The 19,960-nt window shown below is 40.0% G+C and overlaps 1 protein-coding gene across 2 annotated transcripts in view; it reads right to left on the reverse strand.

Annotated features, from left to right (window-relative positions):
- The window catches only part of RBM46 (RNA binding motif protein 46), a 45,969-nt gene extending 36,676 nt beyond the window's left edge, over positions 1 to 9,293 (reverse strand). The window contains exon 1 of one of the 2 annotated variants that reach the window (XM_047799006.1): positions 9,133 to 9,293. The gene's annotated coding sequence lies outside the window, so the exon portion shown is untranslated. The remainder of the gene's footprint in view (positions 1 to 9,132) is intronic. The other variant, XM_047799007.1, reaches the window with a different exon arrangement.
- Between the last annotated feature and the right edge of the window lie 10,667 nt (positions 9,294 to 19,960).

A 19,960-nucleotide genomic window follows, 5' to 3' on the forward strand; every position in this document is an offset into this window, starting at 1 on the left:
CCCTTCTCCATCAGAAACAGGCAGCAGCTACTCGATTCTAGCAAACTTTTAACCTCAAGGAAATCCAGTTTGCCCAGTTACGCGAAATTTTCCAACTTCAAGAGAAGTCAGAAATCTGCAGATTTTTTTCCGTGAAATCTCTCAATTTTTAAAAGTTGAGAGTCAAGGTACTGCATTTACATATTAGAACTATAAAGCTACATAAATGTCATTTCCATTTACATGTACAAATCCAGGCTTAAAAAATGGCATGACTGAAATGTACCCTGGTGGAAAATTATATTCAAACTTAATCCATGGTATACTTTATCCAAATGCCAATTCAAAACTGAATGAGTCAAAGTCTCACCCTTCAATTCTCTACACACATACTGACTGTTTTCTATGTCCAGTCACCCTGTTGGACATCCTGCTCGTGCTGGTGGCCCTGAGAGGCAGAACTACAACCTTGGGGGGACAGTTCCAGGGACAGAAAACACCTCGGTACAGCTCTCTACTAAATTAAGCAGAGAGAACTGCGAAGTTGGAAAGGGCTGAATGGGAGGGAGCATCTCGCCAAGTGGAAGTATTCAAACACAGGCTGAACATGCTGTAGAGATTCCAGCAAAGGAAGCACTGCTGGACCATGTGGCTTTCAACACCCCTTCCAAAATTTAGTACAAAGAGAGTTCAAGCGTAGGCTCTGCCTTAAAAGGACTTAACAATCCAGGGAAAAGTAATATCATCGTCATGATGATCATCATCCAGCTGGGTGCCTCTATGTTTTAAGCCTGCCTTTTAGAGAGCATTAGCTCGACAAGAGGTTCACAGTTCCTTGAAAACAGAATATTGCAGGGTTAAAAAGGACTGGGAATTAATTCAATGTAAAAACAACAAAAACTCCACAGACCAAACAAAATACCTGCAGACTTTCTGTGGTTTAAGCTCTGGGCTGCCTAAGAGCAGAGATCCTGCCTGCCTGAACACTCTCCTATTATCCACCATAGGTACTCAATAATCATTTGCTGGATGAAGAGTCCAACAAAAAGCTCAGAAAAACCCTAAACATGACTTGCTTGATACACTTCTGGCAGGTATGCATTAAATTGGAATAATTTTTTGAGGAAAATTTGTTTGGTAATATTTATCAAAATCTAAAACATACCAATACTTAGTAATTCAATTATTACAAAGAAATTAACCTACAGATATAGTTGCCGCAAGTACATAAAGACATATGCACAAGGCATGTCCACTGAAATACTGTAATGCAAATCCCAAATCTAAAAAAGATCTAGCTGTCTACCAATAAGGGACTCAAAAAATTATAGTGTAACTACACAATGGACTGTGTTATGCAGTTCCTAAAGAATGTCATAGATTTGTGTGTGCTGATATGGAAAGATGAATATCACATGAGAGTAAAGTGGAGAACAAGACATTTACTACATACCAAATGTGTGTTTTGTTTAAAGATGTATATGTTTACATTCCCAGATGCTTGTGAATGCAAAAATTAAGGCATACAAAAAGTCCAAAAAAATGTATAAGGAACAACAGCTCTCAGGGTGAGTGGGAACGAGAAATCAAAAGGACCTTAACTTACTACTTTTCTGTGAATACCTAGGCCATGTGCTACATGTATGAAAAGCAAAAAGCCCTCGGGGTTTCCTTAGAGATAAAATCTACATCTACATTAAAAAGTCATAAAGGTCCTTTCATATCCTGGCCCAGCCAACCTCGCTTCTAACTGTATGTCAGAAACAATACTTATTGAGTTGCAGTTTTGCAAATGTGCCTTGTGCTCACGTGCCAGCCTTTGTACAAGCCACTCCCACAGTCCTTCCTTGCTTTCTTTGCCTTTCTCACTTTAGAAGCGCTGTAAAAAATAAATAAATAAAAAAAAATAAAAACCACAAAAAACCTCCTTGACCCTCCCTTCTCAATGCTAAATTAAGTACTGGGTTTCTTTGTGCTGCTCTGACAGAACCCATCCCAGAGTGCTGGGCTGTCAGGCCCCTCCGAGTCCCCCTCCCCTAACCTCCCACAGAAGTTAGGAAGGGTCTAATCTTTGATTTGCAGGTCTCTACCACAATGCACATTCCTTGGCATGTGACTGACACTCAATGAATGACACAGGGAGGGAGGGACACCCTAATTTAACTATAAATAACAGACTTCGGTGAGAAAAGACCTGAGTTGCAGTTCTTAGTCAAGAGAACTTTGACAAATGACTTTACTTTCACCTTTACTTTTCTAATCTGTGCAATTCCATTCTATGTTTATTTCTGCATTCATTTATTTAGCACATTAAAAACCATGCATAATGATAGGCACTTTGTTTCCATGACCTCATTTAGTACTTACCCTGTGAGATCCTGTACTCTTTTCCATTTTAAGACAAATAAAGACTGAGATAAAGTTAGAGTGCTTATAAATTGGTAGGGTAGATATTTAAATTAGACACCTGTCTACCTAAATATTGGATTCCTAAGCCCCTACTTTATATTATCCTCATTTTAGATGTTTAATAATCTGAGGTCTCCAAAGAATTATAATAATTTGCCTGAGATAATACACTACAACACCAGTACCTGAATCCAGATTTTTTTCTCAATAGTTTTTTTTTTTTAAGTCAAAATAGGAGTTCCTGCTGTGGCTCATCGGTAATGAACCTGACTAGTATTCATGAGGATGCAGGTTCAATCCCTGGCCCTGTTCAGTGGGTTAAGGATCTGGCATTACTGTGAGCTGTGCTGTAGGTGGCAGACACAGCCTGGATCTGGTGTTGCTGTGGCTGTACCTGTGGCATAAGCCAGCAGCTGTAGCTCTGATTTGACCCCTAGCTTGGGAACTTTCACATGCCCTGGTGTGGCTCCAAAAAGAAAAAAAAAAAAGATAAAATAATGAATCAATTATTCATGACTACAGTTTGAAAAACTGTAGCATGATTTAAAAAAAAAAAACCCACAAACTTAAAGACAATAAAAAAATCTATCAACAAAAACTTTTTCAAAAAACCCTAATAAAATAATTTCAAATTTATTAGACCTTAAAAATCATCTAATTCAACCACTCACCTGATTCTCCCATCTTCATAATATTGCTGCCAAGAAGTCATCCATCTTATTCCTGAAATCTTACAACACACTCACTATCTTCCTGAGCAAGAGAACTGTGGTTAACTCATTCAGAAAGTTCTTTCTTTTGATGGATCATAATCTCTTTCCTTGTAACTTTCACACATAGGTCCTGATTTGATCCCTCTGGCCAAACTAAACATGCTTCTTTCATATAACTGCATTTGAAAAACCATTATCCTCTTCTCCAGGCTAAACAATAACAGTGTCTTTAACCCAACATTTCCTACAGTGATGTCCCTAAGATAGTATTCCAGGAGCTATTAACAGGGCTCAAAAATGTGTTCTATGCCTCAATTCATCCGAACTCACCATACCTCTCTCTTAAGAGCACCACAATGAACACACATATTTAAGGCCACGAAAAGTTCTAGTAAAAACAAACCTTTCATCTTCAACTCACGGTTTCCCAAAAATTATGATACCGTAATTTTACCTGGCACCTTCATTAATTTTCTATAGAACCACTTGAAAAGTGGTGCATTAACTGCTTCTTATACAATATAGTTTCATGTTCCCTCATTATCTTCTTTTTCCTTTAAAAGCATGATGACCCAAACAGAAAAGTCCATCAGTACAGAGAAGGATTAAATTATTAGTGTTTTACGTAACATATGATCCTGACAGTTCACATTAAGCAAACTGTCAAAAACAAGAAACAAACAACAACAACAAAAACAAATCTGCCCTAGCCTATGGCAAGCAAAGGATTTAGTCATAGAGAATTTCACCTTATTTGGTTCAACCCACCAGGTCTTCCCACCCTACTCTGATTTTTACCCACTTGTGCCCCATCTAGGAAATGACCTAACTCTTCCAAAATACAACTTTTATATCTGCAAGCTTAATTAAGAGCTATCTTTCCAAATATAAACAGAAAATAACTTAAAACTGCCCTAGTCTGACCAATGAATAATAACAGAATTCAACACTGGCTTAAATAGTCAACATCCATCATCCTTGTAATCAAACAGAATGTCATTAACATTACTTGGGTCCTGATAATTCATTTTAAAAATGTATTTACATTTGAAGAACAGGTATACATGATATCCTAAAGAAACCTTTTTAAAAAAATAAATAAATAAAGCTACACTGTAAAGGTCCATCTACAGAAAAGGTAAAGCTGTTCAGCTCTTCCTCAGTTCCTCCTTCTGTGTTCATTTCACCATGGCCAGTTTGGTCTCATTTCTCTTTATATAATTTTCAGATTCTTCTAATTTACTGGCCTCATATATTTATTAATTGGCAGAAGTAGAAAAGAAGTCTTTCAAGGGAAAAGTCTTAAGTCTGTATATTCAGATAACCATACACTTTACACTACACTTCAGTAATGTATTTTATTAATATAACCCCAAGTCCAATAAATCAATGTAATATTAATAGATTCTAATAAAAGAGATTTTACTCTGTTGACAATCAGAATCATTAATGACGTAAGGATTAACCAGCCTTTTGTCTTTGAATTAACGCAATTTTTTCTACCATCAGTCCTTTAAAATTAAAAGCATTTTAAATGATGTAACTACCCTTCTCCACTTAAGACTGTTTTTATTCTATGTTTTGCCACTGTATCATCACTGAAGGCTTTACAGTAAGAAAATATTACAATTGCAAGTGGACCTTAAACTACCTCCAATTTTATACACTGGAAAATCAAGGGTAAATGAGGTAAAGAAACTTGACTAAGGTCATAAAACTAGTAAATGAAAAGACCTAGGGCTCAAACCCTCAGAGATTTATAAACTCCAGTTCTCTTTCATCATTTAGTCTAGAGGGACCTTAATGGACTAGACATTCCACAGGACATCACAGTGGCCCCTTACACAAAAGACATCACGTTCATACAAGGTGGAGAATAGGAAACTGTGAGATTTCTGGTTTTAAAACATGCTGTAGGAAAATGGATGAGGAAAAAGGCTAGTCTAATATGCTACCTTAAACACGCAATTTATTGCCTATAATAAATGCAATAGATAAATATAGCTTCTGCTTTCGTTTTATCCAAAAAAAGTCTTGGACTTTTTTTTTTTTTAAACTGTAAAACACCTCCTCTACATGGCTGACTTCTGCAACCCATCCCCCTCTCACAACTGCTTTATAGATACATATTTTAGGTTAATACATGTCACTAAAGTTATTTTTTTTGTCTTTTTTTTGCCTTTTCTAGGGCCACTCCCACGGCATATGGAGGTTCCCAGGCTAGGGGTCCAATCGGAGCTGGAGCCACCAGCCTACGCCAGAGCCATGGCCGCAACTCGGGATCCGAGCCACGTCTGCACCGCAGCTCACTGCAATGCGGGATCCCCAACCCACTGAGCAAGGCCAGGGATCGAACCTCATGGTTCCTAGTTGGATTCGTTAACCACTGCGCCACGACGGAAACTCCTAAAGTTATATTTTCAAAGATATCTAGAGTCCCATGTTGAAATAACAGGCCAGACTCCACATTAAAGACTCTTTTTACTAGATAAATATTAGAAATATATGCTACATTAGTACAATCAAAATATAAAAACTTGAAATTACAGAAGTATAAGATATACTGAAGAATCCCATCCTCTCTTTAAGAATGAAAATGTTACCTTAAAGCCTCCAAAACAACAGTAAAATGTACATCTAATTCACAATTAAGACAGTTTTAAAATTAGCTAACATGAAAATTGTACTTAATTTAACAAAAATACATTTCTAAAAGGACCAGAATTCAAGAACCTCTAAAGCAGGCATACAGTATCTTTACCTTCATTCCAAAATGTTCCAGATCAATCTGAAAATTACCAAAATTCCAAGGAAGCACAGCAGTCCTACACATTATGATAAAATTGACATACCACCTGAAGTTTCAGGCTCATTTAGTCCTCAGCCACCTTCAACTGTGAATTCACAGTTCTAAATTTTACAAATGTTTTTCCTTACCCTCCTCACTCAAGGAATCTGAGTAAGCGAAGGGTCCTGAGCCAGAGAACAGCATACAAAAAAAAAAAGTGGGAAAGGTAGTATATGTAAACTCTAATTTTCACAGATAAATCTTTTTTCCTAAGCTTTGAACTTTCAAAGATTCTTCTCCATATCAGTTTCAAAAGCAAAAGAAGAAAGAAAAAAAAAAAAAAGAAAAAATCCACTAAGCTATAAAGCATAAGGCCACAAGAGCATAACCAATCATAGGATAGATAATTCAAGTAGCAATTTGAATCAAGACCTTAGCTTGAGATGCTAACTATATCTTCATTAGTATTAAGCATTTTAATAAGTTAACAAAAATATAAATTTTCAAATTCCTACTGCCTTGCAAAATAGAAAATATATTAATGAAAAAATGACAAGCATGATTTTAGCAAAGTATAAATGAAAATTAATCATTTATTTAAAGGAATTTGTCAGTTGTGTTCAAACTACTTAAACTGAAACTTCATCTTCTGAATTACTACAAAAAGTTATGAAGTTGTGAAAATGAACATATGAATTTTAAAAACTGAATAATTTTTTATTCACTAAAATTAAAAAATATTAATTTCTAAGATATCAAAATACATCTACAGAAAGCACATCTGATCTGTAAGGCGTCCCTTAAATTACATGGCATTAACTTCCTGACTTGTTAGTTCAGTTGCTACTGAGTGCAGTACACTGACACCATAGCTGGCAGGTCAATAGAAGTTTTTTAGCAACAACTCATTTTAGTGACAGACTGCACTACAGCAACATGGTTCAAAACTGAGAAGGATTAATCAAAACTGTATGGATATGTAAGCCTAACATTATTTCAACATAAAAGGATATAGACAGATTGGTTCAATTCCATTATAAATTACTTTTATTAAAGAACGAAAGGACATTTTTATTCCTAGAAGTTAAACATATGATGTATAAAAAGTTTTAGTATTAAGTATTTCACAACCTCTAGTAATACTGTAGAGGGCAGTTTTACATTTAGAAAAGACTTAAAACCTGAACTACTTTAAAAGATAATTGTGGCTAATAATAAGTTTTTAAATGGTGCCTTGAATAATAAGTTTAATAAGCCCTTTGAACGTAAGATAAAACTATCCATAGTAGAACCAAAATTCTTGCATACTACTACAAAACTGGGCGCTATAATTGGTTGCCTAAGATCTTCTACAGTCCCTCACCTGAAACCTGTTACAGTTTGAATACAGAGATCATATTTTCTTCCCTCATTTTCTTGCTTCACCAACCACCAGGTAGTAAAACAAAATGAGAAACATTAACAGCATTAATAGGCAAATCTGGACAGATTTTATTTGATTGTATTCACAGACCCTCCTGAAGCCAGCATGTTTTGAGTTTCCTAACAAAAATGACACCATTAAAAATATGAGCCTTAATTCTTGTCCATTGGTCATATTCTTATTAATGATTCTTACCTCATAATACATCCAGTAATGCTACATCCTTATATTTCAATAAAATATATAATTTACATTTCACTTTATATTTCAAGTGTTGGTATGTATTATAATCGTCAATAATGTTCAAGTCAAATACTCCATCCACCCTCTTAAGAGAAAATTAGCAATTAAATCAGTGCCTCTTACAGAAACTAAGGCATTGCTAATATTCAATACTTATAGCACTAGTAGTCATCTTTATGTGTGTAATGGCACGTAACCGCAAACAACCTAATTTTTAAAATGGAAGGGTTCAAATGCGGACGCTGGAAAGGAGTCTAATTATCATTACATTAGAGCCCAGGATGGGCTTTAGTTCTGAAAGAATCTAAACGGAAGATTGCTGAAGTTTGCCGAACTCCTCAACTATACATTGCAGTGACTCTTAAAAGGAAAATATCTTCCTAGTATTTAAATAAGTAAACTTCTATCAACACGCGAATGTTATATATTAGTCTACTTACACACGCAAGACATCCTGCTTCTTGGTCATCCTCAAACACAGAGTGGGAGAGATTTGTCAAAAAAGCTAAGTCTTGAAAAGCACCTGCTGATGTTCTATCATACTGGCCTATATTAGCATCCCCATCTACGATAAAAACTACAGAGTATTTTTCAAGGATGTAAAGAGAGAGCCTATAGAACGTCAACATCAGCTAAACTACATTCACAGATGAGGCAACTTGGTGTCCAGATAAACCAAGCAGCTTCACAAGGATCTCAGAAACCATATCAATGCCAGGATAAAACCCAAGTTTCCTGGCTCCAGATTCAATGGTCTTTCCAGTACCCCAAAGAAAATATTTTTAAAACTAATCATTAAGACTATCTGATATTAGGAAACAAAGATAGCACCGCGCGTGGATGCCCGTCGCCGGCTGCTCGCTGCGGTCAGTTACCGTCCCCTCCGCCCGCGGCCCCCTACTGCCAACACCCGACGCACGAGAGGGCGCTTGGGAAAGAGCGGAACCGAGGCCAAGGCACCCAGGAAACTTCGAGGCTTATCCCCGCTACAACTCGACGGAAGGGATCACATTATTGCCAAATCTCACCCAGCAGTCGGACGCCCGGGGCGTCGTCCCAGAGCCTCCGCGGGGACACGCGGGCGCGACAACGGCCGCAGGTTAGGGCTCCAGCGGACGGCCGGGACCGCGGTGCTCGACGGAGGAGAAGGAAGGTTAGGAGAACACGGAGGCAGCAGGTGGGGAGCGGCCGGAAGGCGACGAGGGGAGCGGAAATCGAGCGGAGAGAGGGCAGGGTGCCGCGGACGGAAGGAGCCGCGGGGGGGCCCCGACGGGACACGGGAAGGGGCCAGACAGCCGGCGGGGCCACGCGGCGGGAGCGGCGACGGCGGGCACTGGCGGCTTCAAAGATGCCCCCGGGGCGGCCAGCCGCACCGAGGGTCCCTGCCCTGCGGGTGCTCGACGGGCCCGGGCGGGAGGAAGGGTGCAGTCTGCGGACACCGCGTCGGGCCGCGCGTGGGTCCCTGCTCGCAATCGCCGGGCAGGGAGGCTGGCAGGGCTTTGTGCGGCCAGGAGGCAGGCTCTCCAACCGTTACCAGCGGTTTAGCGGTGACCCCGCGGCCCCCATTCCCTCCTCACCCCTTCGGGTCTTCAAATGTTGGTCCTAAATCCTTGGGACCAACGACCACAAACCGCCGCCACCGTTTCGGGGACCAGTCGGCCGGAGCGGGGGTCGCCGCAGGGGGGAGGGGAGCCCACGGGAGAAGCTCGCTCGGTCCTCGCGCCTCGGCTGGGCTCCCGGCTGGCGCCGCGCGCAGTGGCCTAGGCAGCGAAGCGGGGCCTCGACCAATCAGTGGCCGGGGGAGTGGGAGGGACCAAAGTTTAAAATCGTGGGTAGTTCTCAGGAAGGGAGAAGAAAGTAGCTGGAGTGACAGACACTTTAGCCAATTGGAGCTCGAAGAGCGAGCTGTAGGGCGCAGGTGGGCTTAGACTGATACCCCCGGAAAAAGGTTCCTGGAGGTTTGGCTAAGGAGTTCAAAAGCAAGGGCTGCGATTGGAACCTCTGTGTTCTCTTTCTTGGGAATATGGGTGCATTATAAAAGTTCTTTTTCTGGGAGTTTTCAAGTCATAAACTGCTACTCTGACCCAAGACAGTCATGAATACTATGGACCTCTTTAAATAAGAACTTGGGGTGGGAGTGGTATAAGGCTAAAAGTGGTGGGAGAGGGAGAGGAACGGGCTAAAAGGCAGGTTTTGTAATAAGACTAGACTTATAAAGATTGAATGGTTTAAATGCGCAAGAGAATGGGCATTTAAATCTCTTGAATCAAGAGACCTAGTAATATGCCAGATTCTATGGCTAATCAGTGTGGAGAGTGACTGGGCGGTGGCGGGGCTCAAGAACCAGGTTCTGTGCTTGCGTAAAACCAGCTTTCACTGATACTGTTCTGTGGCATTCTGCATACATAACCCCGAATTTTGCCCCCATTAAAGATAGAGTTTGGGATTAAATAGACAAAGAAAGAAAAAGACGACTTAGGAACCAACTCCATAGACTCAATAGAATATTAGAACTGGAAAGAACCTAGATCATGTGGCTTCTGCTTTATTAACAAAGGGGGAACTTGATGCCCAGAATAATCCAGAGTTACACAGTAACACAGGCCCCCTGATTGCCAACTTCAAGGAGCTTTCTTCTAACTTGTGATTTCAGTTTGTCTGTTGTCTCCATGTTGGAGGCTCTAATAAATGTCTTAGTTCCTTTGTCAATGCATCATGCCTGCGTGTGTCTGTCTTTGTCTATTATTCATATATATATATATATACACACACACACACACATATATATATATATATATATATATATATATATATACGTTTTTTAACCTACTCCAGCTGTGAGGAAGGAGCAAGAACTTTGGAGCCATTCAGATCTGGATCAAATCCTTATGTTACTGTTTTGTGATTGTGACACTTTGGACAAAAAAAAACTTCTCTGAGGCTCAGTTTAAAATGAGGATTGTGAGCTTTAAATCATGTTAATAAATAATGACCAGTTATTTTGTGCCAGAAACAACTCTAAGGGATTTTTACATATGAGTTCATTTATTTCTCCCAGTAACTTTGGCAAATGTGCTGGCCCCATGCGGCCCCTTGTTACAGATGGGAAAACAGAGACACACAGCTTAAATGGCTTACTCAAGGTCATTTAGCAAGTAAGTGCCCCCATTTGGCTCTGTAACCTGCCGACATAACCACTACGTTATGCTGTCTCAAAGTGCGTCCAGAAACAAGTGGTATAAAACCCAGTGCAAGAGTTCCCGTCGTGACTCCGTGGTTCACGAATCTGACTAGGAACCATGAGGTTGCGGGTTCCATCCCTGGCCTTGCTCAGTGGGTTGGGGATCCGGCGTTGCCGTGGGCTGTGGTGTAGGTTGCAGATGTGGCTCGGATCCCACGTTGCTGTGGCTCTGGTGTAGGCTGGCAGCTCCGATTGGACCCCTAGCCTGGGAACCCTCCATATGCCACGGGTGCAGCCCTAGAAAAGACAAAAAAAAAAAAAAAAACCAAACCAAAGAAACAAAAAACCCAGTGCACACTGAATATCAACAAATACTCTTTCCTAAACTCTGTGAGCTTCACTCAGTGGATACCAATCTCATTCATATAGGCTGCATGCAAAGTACAGCAACCAGGGAATTCCTATTGTGGCTCAGTGGTTAACTAACCGGACTAGTATCCATGAGGATGCACATTCAAACTTTGGCATCTCTCAGTGGGTTAAAGATCCAGTGTTGCCATGAGCTGTGGTGTAGGTCACAGACGCAGCTCAGATCCAGTGTTGCTGTGGCTGTGGTGTAGGCCAGCAGCTGCAGCTCTGATTTGACCCCGAGCCTGGGAACTTCCATATATCACAGGTGTGACCCTAAAAAAAAAAAAAAAAAAAGCGAAGTACAGCAACCAGCGGCAAGGAGTGGGATGGACTGGGAGTTTGGGGTTAGTACTACATTTAGAATGGTAGAATGGATAAGTAATGAGGCCGTACTATATAGCACAGGGAACTATATTCAATCTTTTGTGACAGAACATGATGAAACATAGTATGAGAAAAAGAATGTCATTATATGTATGACACTTTGCTGTACAGCAGAAATTGGCACAACATTGTAAACCAACTATATTTTAATTTCAAAAGTAATTTAAAAAATTAAAAAAACAAAGTACAGCAGCCAGAAAACTTAAACTGGTAGAATACATCTCCTTGTTTGTTTGTTTTTTAACATGTCATTTCTCCACTCCAGGAACTACAAGGATGGAAATTGCTGTATCTTATTGATGATATTTGTGGCTGCTCGTTTATTTTTCTGAAAAAAAGATGCCCCACATTCTTAATTTTCATGTTGGGGCCTTCTCAATGATGAGTACTTAATTTTAAATACATGTGTTTAAGGTTAAACTAACTAAAATTGTGTTAGACATGGTAACACCAACTGAAAAGTTTAATCTTTTTATCAGGAGTTGCTGAAGGATCCTTAAAATGTCACTAGGTGGAGATGTTATCTTGTGAGCTGCCCAAGATGTTCCGTAGACAGAAGTGTTGTTTTATATTTCTACCTTTCTTTTTTCCTTTTTCTTTTCCTCCCAGTTTAAAGGAAACCAAATAAACAAAAACTCCCACTCATCACTAGAGTCAGGCCATAGAACCTCGCTTTTAGCTAAGACGATGCTCCTTAAAGACCCCTCTGATGCTTACATTATCTGTCCTTTTGGTCATATTCCTTCTAAATATTTTATTACCCATAGCCTAAAAATAGGTATATTTCTCAAATGCTATGTCCTCTATATATAAAATTAAAGGAATGACCTTTATCTTTATTTTCAAGCCTCCCAGAAAAGAGGATCTTTTACTTTTACCAACTTGGTTACTTTTCAAGATTTCAAATTTTCAAGATTATGGGACAGGTGATTCAAATGAATAGTAAGAAAAGATAAGCTGCGCAGACGTGTTTTTGACCAAAAAGAAGCCCAGAGTTAAAAGATACTTGTTGGTGAGGGGGAAAGAGAAAAGGAGCTCTGTAAATGCCAGACAGTGTGGGACATGGAAAAAAAAAAAATTACCGATAAAAAATCAGAAGGGGTATGCAAAATACAGCTGATTAAAGAGATCTGGGTACCGCATATATGTGTTTTTCCCCATATTGAATGCTAGCTTTTGGGATGAAGTTATCTTCACATACCTTCTACAAAATACAAAAACCTCAAAAGTGGGGGGGAAATCAATGAGAAGTCCCTATAAATGTTTAAAATCCAACTTGGTCCTAAGAAAGGAAATGTAAAGTGAACAGTTTCATAAAAGAGCGTCATGCCATGGTCTGCTTTGTTTTCCATGTGTTGAAGACAAGATAACGAGATAAATACAATATAGAGAGTTAGATGGTGAGAAGCACTATAAAGCAGAGATAGATACAGCTTGTATGTACAATGTAGAAGGATGTAATTTATACACTATGGCCCTTGTCCACCCATATCTGGCAAGGATGGCACAGATCCACCAAAAACATGGCAACTACTTGCATGTTTATAGAATTAATGAACTACAGGACACAGCTTTCAAGCCAGGGACCCTCCTTTAATTGGTGACTCTCCAATCTAAATATCTCCAAACACTTTTAAGAAGTATAGGCACTTCCTTTATGCTTACAGTAGTTATTTTTATTCCAAGTCAGTGGTACTTACTTTCACACCCTGATTAGTTGCTTTCTGTCTGACAGATTAATTTGAACTTTCCATGACTCTGGAATGTGAGTGTCAGCACCAAGATGATTATAAAGTAGAAAGAGTGTTTTTTTTTCAGTTTTGGTGATAGGTCACCAAAAGCCATCTTTACATCCAGTCAGAATATAACCTAATTTTTTCAAAGCAGCAAATCACAATAGCGATTTCTGTACATAGGTTGTTGGTCTATTCAGGGAATATATCCATAGCTAAGGCCTGGAGACACAGAACCACCTAAATGTTTGTGATGGGTGAATGGACAAAGAAAATGTGGTACACATACACACACAGAATACTACTCAGCCGTAAAAAAAAAATGAAATCCTGCCATTTGTGACAACATGGTTGGAACTTGAGGGCATTATGCTAAGTGAATAATTCACACAGAGAAAGTCAAATATTGTATGCTCTTACTTATATATGGAAAGAAAGAAAAGAAAAAAGGAAGAAAAAAAAGAAACTGAAAAAGCTTATAGATACAGGAAACATACTAGTGGTTCCTAAAGGCAAGGGGTGATGAGTGGGCAAAAGGATGAAGAGAGTCAAAAGACACAAACTTCCAGTTATAAATAAATAAGTCCTGGGGGTGTAATAAGTAATATACAGAAAGTGACTCTAGTTAATAATGCATATTATTTGGCATACTTGAAAGTTGCTAGGAGCAGATCTTAAAAGTGCTCGTCACAAGGAAAAACTTATAACTGTCTATGGTGGTAGATGTTAAATAGACTTACTGTGGAAAAGGAAAAATGATAGAAAAGATCGATGAAATTATGAGCTGGTTCTTTGAAAAGATAAATCAAATTGATAAACATTTAGCAAGACTCGTCAAGAAAAAAGAGTGAGGGCCCAAAAGGATATAGAAACGCATGAATGATAAAATTAGAATCCCTTCAGCCACCAGTGCTAATCCCATTTATACCCTTTGCCCATTGGTCATTTTATTTTTTCAACACAAATTTATGGAGTGCCTACAATGTGCTGGGCACAATACTAATTTCCACTGCTATTATTCATGAGAAACAAGACTGAAAAAATCCTTGCCTTTACTTTATTCCAGCTACATTGACTTTCTGAATCTTCCTGGCCTACACAAGATAAATTTCTGCCTCAGGGACCTTACTCTTGCCTTCCATGATCCTGAAATGTGCTTCTTCCACAAAGCCAGGTAGCTGGCTATTTTATCCTTCTTTAGGGATTAATTCAAATTTCCCTTTCTCAGTAAGACCTTCTAGGGCCATAGTGTATAAATTACATACTCATTCCACGTCATACATACAAGCTGTATCTATCTCTGCTTTATTTTTCTCCACAGTGCTTCTCACCATCTAACTCTCTCTATTGTACTTATCTTGTTATTATCTATCTGCCCTACCAAAAATATGGGATCCAAGAAGCAAGAGATTTTTGTCTGTTTTATTCATTGTCCTATCTCCAGTGCCTAGCACAGTGCTGTCAAAAATTATCTGTCCAACAAATGAATAAAAGAGTGAAAATCAGAGCAGCTTATTTTCCTCTCAAAGTTTAATGATTGAAGTGCCTTAATGAGACAAAAGTGTAATTTACTTCATCTTCCAAATTACTAATACATAAAAAGATGTCATCCCCATCTCTCTTCTTCTACAGAAAAATTAGAATCCTTATTTTCAAAATATGAACATCATAGCTTTCATAATGTCCAGTTTTAGACAACTGATAGTGAATGTTTTTTGAAACTAATGGAAATGCCTCCAAAATTAGCTTTTGGCCAATTTATGCTGCTCTGTTGATTTAGACCTTGACTTAAAATTGTGGTGAATCTTAAATTCCTGCCGGAATTTTACCACCAGCCTTCTCTTTAGACTCTGAAAGTGCACTTAGCTGGCATGGTACATGGCTCAGTGGTTAACAAATCCGACTAGGAACCATGAGGTTGCGGGTTTGATCCCTTGCCTTGCTCAGTGGGTTAAGGATCTGGTGTTGCTGTGAGCTGTGGTGTAGGTTGCAGACATGGCTTGGATCCCGAGTTGCTGTGGCTCTGGCATAGGCCAGTGGCTACAGCTCCGACTGGACCCCTAGCCTGGGAACCTCTATATGCCACAGGAGCGGCCCTAGAAAAGACAAAAATACAAAAAAAAAAAAAAAGACTCCATTCTTTCACTAACCCCAGGCATCACTGAAAGAGGCGTTCAAGGACATAAACAACATTGTTCAGCAAATATTTGTCTAGCACCTACTGATCTCTAAGCACTTTGGTAAATCTGAGAGTTGTATTTCAATGCATTTTTGAGTCCAAGTGATGAGGTGGCAATGCAGTGGGCTTTGGAGTGAGACAGTTCAAATGCTGGCAGTGTAACTTGAACACAAATCATTTAGCCTCTCAGAGTCTACACTTTCACATCATTGACACGTATAACAATAGTGGCTGTCTTGCATGTTGGTTGTCTAGATTAAGTGAAATACTGTAGCAGTCAGGATAGACTGCAATTATGCTGCAATCCCACAAATCAGCTTAACATAATAAAGGTTTACTTCTGTCTTGAGCTATAGTAGCTGAGGCTCTGCTCCCATGCAGCCGTTCCTCCCGTCTCTACTCAGAAGCCCAGACTGATGGGACACAACCAGCTGTCACACTGCAGGCGGCATTGGCAGAGGGAACCAGGGAGCTCCAGGTGATCTCACACAGGCAGTTACATACTAGGTTCCAAACTGACACGTCCTTTCTAATCACATTTCGTTAGCTAGGACTGGTCACGTGGTGCCAGCAACAAAGGGGGTCTAGGAGGTATAATGCTGCAGGTACCCAAACTGTGGGTACCTGCACATTTGCTTATAGAAATTATATGTAAAGTTTCTACCACAGCACCCACCTCATATTTGTCCCTTTCCTCTCCAGACTGCCCCTTGTACACCTTCATGTTTATAAAATGGAGATGTCTATATTTCAGAAACATTATCCTTGAGTTCCCAAACTGTGTATGGTACAATGCTTAAACCAGAAGATGCTCCATGAAAAAAGTTACATAATCAAATTAATTTGAGAAATACCATATACTATATCCCTCTGTGGAAATTCTCAGTGCACTTAGCTTAATAAAAGTTCAGAGATGGTCTGCGACAAAGATAACTTTAATTTGGTGTAACCCAAAGTATGACAAGCTTATTTAATCACCCAACAGGTTCAGAGTATAGTTATCAATAACCTGAGGCACACCCGTGAACACTTGTTAGAAAATGTTGCTCCTTACAGCAAAAATTGACAAAACATTATAAATCAACTATAACTTTTTAAAAAAATTTCAAAGAAAATATTGCTCCAATAAATGTAGACTCGCCTCACTGAATTTCCAGCTGCCAATGAAAAAGTTCTTAGCATCTAAAAACAAATTGTCTTACCGTGGAATTTACTACAGTTTCCTAATATATCTAGTTATTTAAAAATAGTTGTTGGAGTTCTCGTCATAGCTCAGCAGAAATGAATCTGACTAGTATCCGTGAGGATGCAGGTTTGATCCCTGGCCTTGCTCAGTGGGTTAAGGATCTGGCGTTGCCTTGAGCTGTGGTGTCAGTTGCAGAAGCAGCTCAGATCTGGTGTTGCTGTGACTGTGGTATAGGCCAGCAAGCTACAGTTCCAATTTGACCCGTAGCCTGGGAACCTCCATATGCTGCGAGTGCAGCCCTCAAAAGACAAAAGACAAAAAAATTAAAAAAAATTAGTTGTCTATCAATATATAAGTAAAAGAACGTAATTACTTTATTCAACAAATATGTATAGAGAGTTTAATTCTACCACCAGTACCGCTAAAGCCAACACTGCTATTCCCATTTACTGAACAATTCCTCTGTGCCAAGTTGATATTAGACCCTAGCGATACCTAGAACCACCATCAGGGCAGAGAAGATCCTTGCCCTGATGATGGTCCTACTCTAGAAGGGAGGATCAGTCAGTACTGTTCTAAGACTTTGCAAGTGTTCATTCATTTAATTCTCATAACAACCCTTAAAGCTGGCACCAAGTATTGTCCTCACTTTACCATTGTGAAAAAGAAAGGTTGGACAGTTAGAATAATGTTGAAAATCCTGGAATTGATTAAATAAATTGTAAGGCGTCTATGCAGTGGAGAACTTGATAGTCCTTACATGTTCTGTTACAAAAGAATATTCATGCCATGGGAAACACTCCTTACTCTGATTTTGATGGAAAAAGGAGAGTCCCATTGGTATTAACAGTAAAATGTGCCTCTGTAATATTAACAAGGGTTACAGGTAATACTGTATTTTGCCACGGTGAACTTGTGATATAATTATTTTATGAAAACAAAATAAGGTTAATATATTTTTCAAGAGGAAGAAAAAAATCAGATAACTTACTTTTCTTTCAGTGCTTGGCTGGCAGTGAGGAGAATGCCCAGACTTCAGAAGAGGCTCACCGCCAGCGTCCTCGCTGTGTCAAGAAGAAGGTCTGGTTGGACTCCAAGGAGACTAGAGAAAGAGCCACTGCCAGCTCCCACTGGGAGACCCTGAGCAGATTAAAGACGGGCTGATCGATCACCCGCGAGCCTGTGACTGTCCCTTCCCAGGTGCGATGCCACAAAAGGGCAGGCAGGTGGGCCAAGGGAAGCACAAGGGCCCTCGAAGGTCCGAGAGAGTGGATGAGCCGGGATGAGAACCCTCTGCCTGCTGCTCAGCGGACACAGCAGGTTAAGGCGAGTGACCGCCGCCGGACCCCCGCCTGTTCCTGCAAGCCAACGGGAGTATGTCCAGGAGCACTGGGACTCTCCATCCCCAGCTGAAGCGGACAACAGCCGCAGGAAGCTCCAGGCCGAGCAGGCTCAGACCTCAGGGCGAACCCCGGAAACACGCAGGCGCCCTGGGGACCACTCCCGGCCAAGGCGGGGCTCCGGGAGGCCGTCCTAGGATAGCCACGAAATAAAGCGTCCCCTCCTTCCATCTCCTTGGCCTCTGCAGTTGTGTAGATCAATCACTCAGTAAAGCAAGGCTTCATCTGCCGTAAAAGACACACACACACACACACACACACACACACACACACACACACACACACACACACACACACACACACACGGCACAGTAATAAGCCAAAGAAATACGTGTTGTAGTTCCTTTTAACAAGGCATGTGTTACCTGGCATGTGTTTATCTTGTCTGAACGCATCCCTCTGGTATATGCAAGTGTAAAAATGTGTTTACAATTACCGTGGATGGGGTGACACTGTCCCCAAGGTTCCTGTGAGGTTGGCCCCAGGGTTGTGTTGCACTTAGTAAAGATTGAATACTGGATTTCTCCTTACCATAGAAATTTACTGTTGGAGTTCCCGTGGTGGCTCAGCGGAAACAAATATGACTAGGATCCATGAGGACCCAGGTTCGATCCCTGGCCTCGCTCAGTGGGTTAAGAATCCGGTGCTGCTGTGAGCTGTAGTGTAGGTGGAAGACCGGGCTGGGAACCCATATTGCTGTGGCTGTGGCATCTGCCGGCAGCTACATATCTGATTCGACCCATAGCCTGGGAACTTCCATATGCCAAGGGTGTGGCCCTAAAAAGACAAGGGAAAAAAATAAAAAAGAAAGTTACTTCATTCATTCAGATCAAAAAGGAGAAAGGAGCTTTGATTTTAAGAAAAATTCAAATGTTTCATATGTCCAGGCTGACAGTATTTATTTTTAAACAGAAAATTAAGTGACAAAATACTGACTGAAAGAATTCTTTGAGAACAGATCGAATGACTACATAAGAGTGATTTACCTGTGCATCCCGCAAGCAAATAATGGAGGTGGCTGCTTTGGAAATACCTGGGATCCTTAAAATGGTGTCTGGAATAATTTAAATATTCTCTCTTGTAATCTTGGGTACACTCCTAAGTTTCTTAAGTTGTTATGGAATTAAGCCTCAACCCACCCCTGTCAGCAGTGTCACAGAATATAATGGATTATTAAATAATTTGTAAGCAAATTAATTATGATTGAAGGAGGTTTTATATGTGCTAGTATCTAACTTGGAGTCTGTGTATATTATCTGCCTCTAATACTGATAATGGAATAAGCAAACTGAGCAGGTGGCCATTGTTAACTCTACTTGTGGATGACAAAATTAAGAATAAAGGAAGAGGGATTTAACGCCAGAGGAGAAGCTGAGGCATAGGATTCTTTTATTTCTTCCCTTCCCCACCTTCTATGATAGATTGATTATTTTTCTGCTGATGTGAAAATTATGTATTCTATATGCCTAAATTACTAAGACCTATACTTCTCAACATTTGTATTTTCTTTCTAAGTCAAGGAGTTTGAACTCTCTCAGCTCCCTCTTTCCTTTACCTGCCTCCCCCAGCCAGATTGCACACACATTTGGTTGCTGTCACATGGAATTTTAGTTTGGGATTATCATACACAGGCATACATCACATACACACTTTTATTCTTATAAATTATTTAATAAGTTATTTACTCACCCCTTAGTCCCATAAATCTCATTGTGACTGCCTAGATTTATTTCTATTTTGCTTAAAATATTCCCTCTAATAGTCTTTTCAAAGCTGACCTTTGAATATAAACCCTCTGAGCCTTGAGTGTCTAACACTATCATTCTTGGTCCACCATATTTTTGTGTGTTTGTGTGTTTGCTTGCTTTTTAGGGCCGCACCCTTGGCATATGGAGGTTCCCAGGCTAGGGGTCTAATCAGAGCTGTTGCTG

Source organism: Phacochoerus africanus, chromosome 10 (assembly GCF_016906955.1).
Source record: "Phacochoerus africanus isolate WHEZ1 chromosome 10, ROS_Pafr_v1, whole genome shotgun sequence".
In the NCBI taxonomy this organism is placed as follows: Eukaryota; Metazoa; Chordata; class Mammalia; order Artiodactyla; family Suidae; genus Phacochoerus; species Phacochoerus africanus.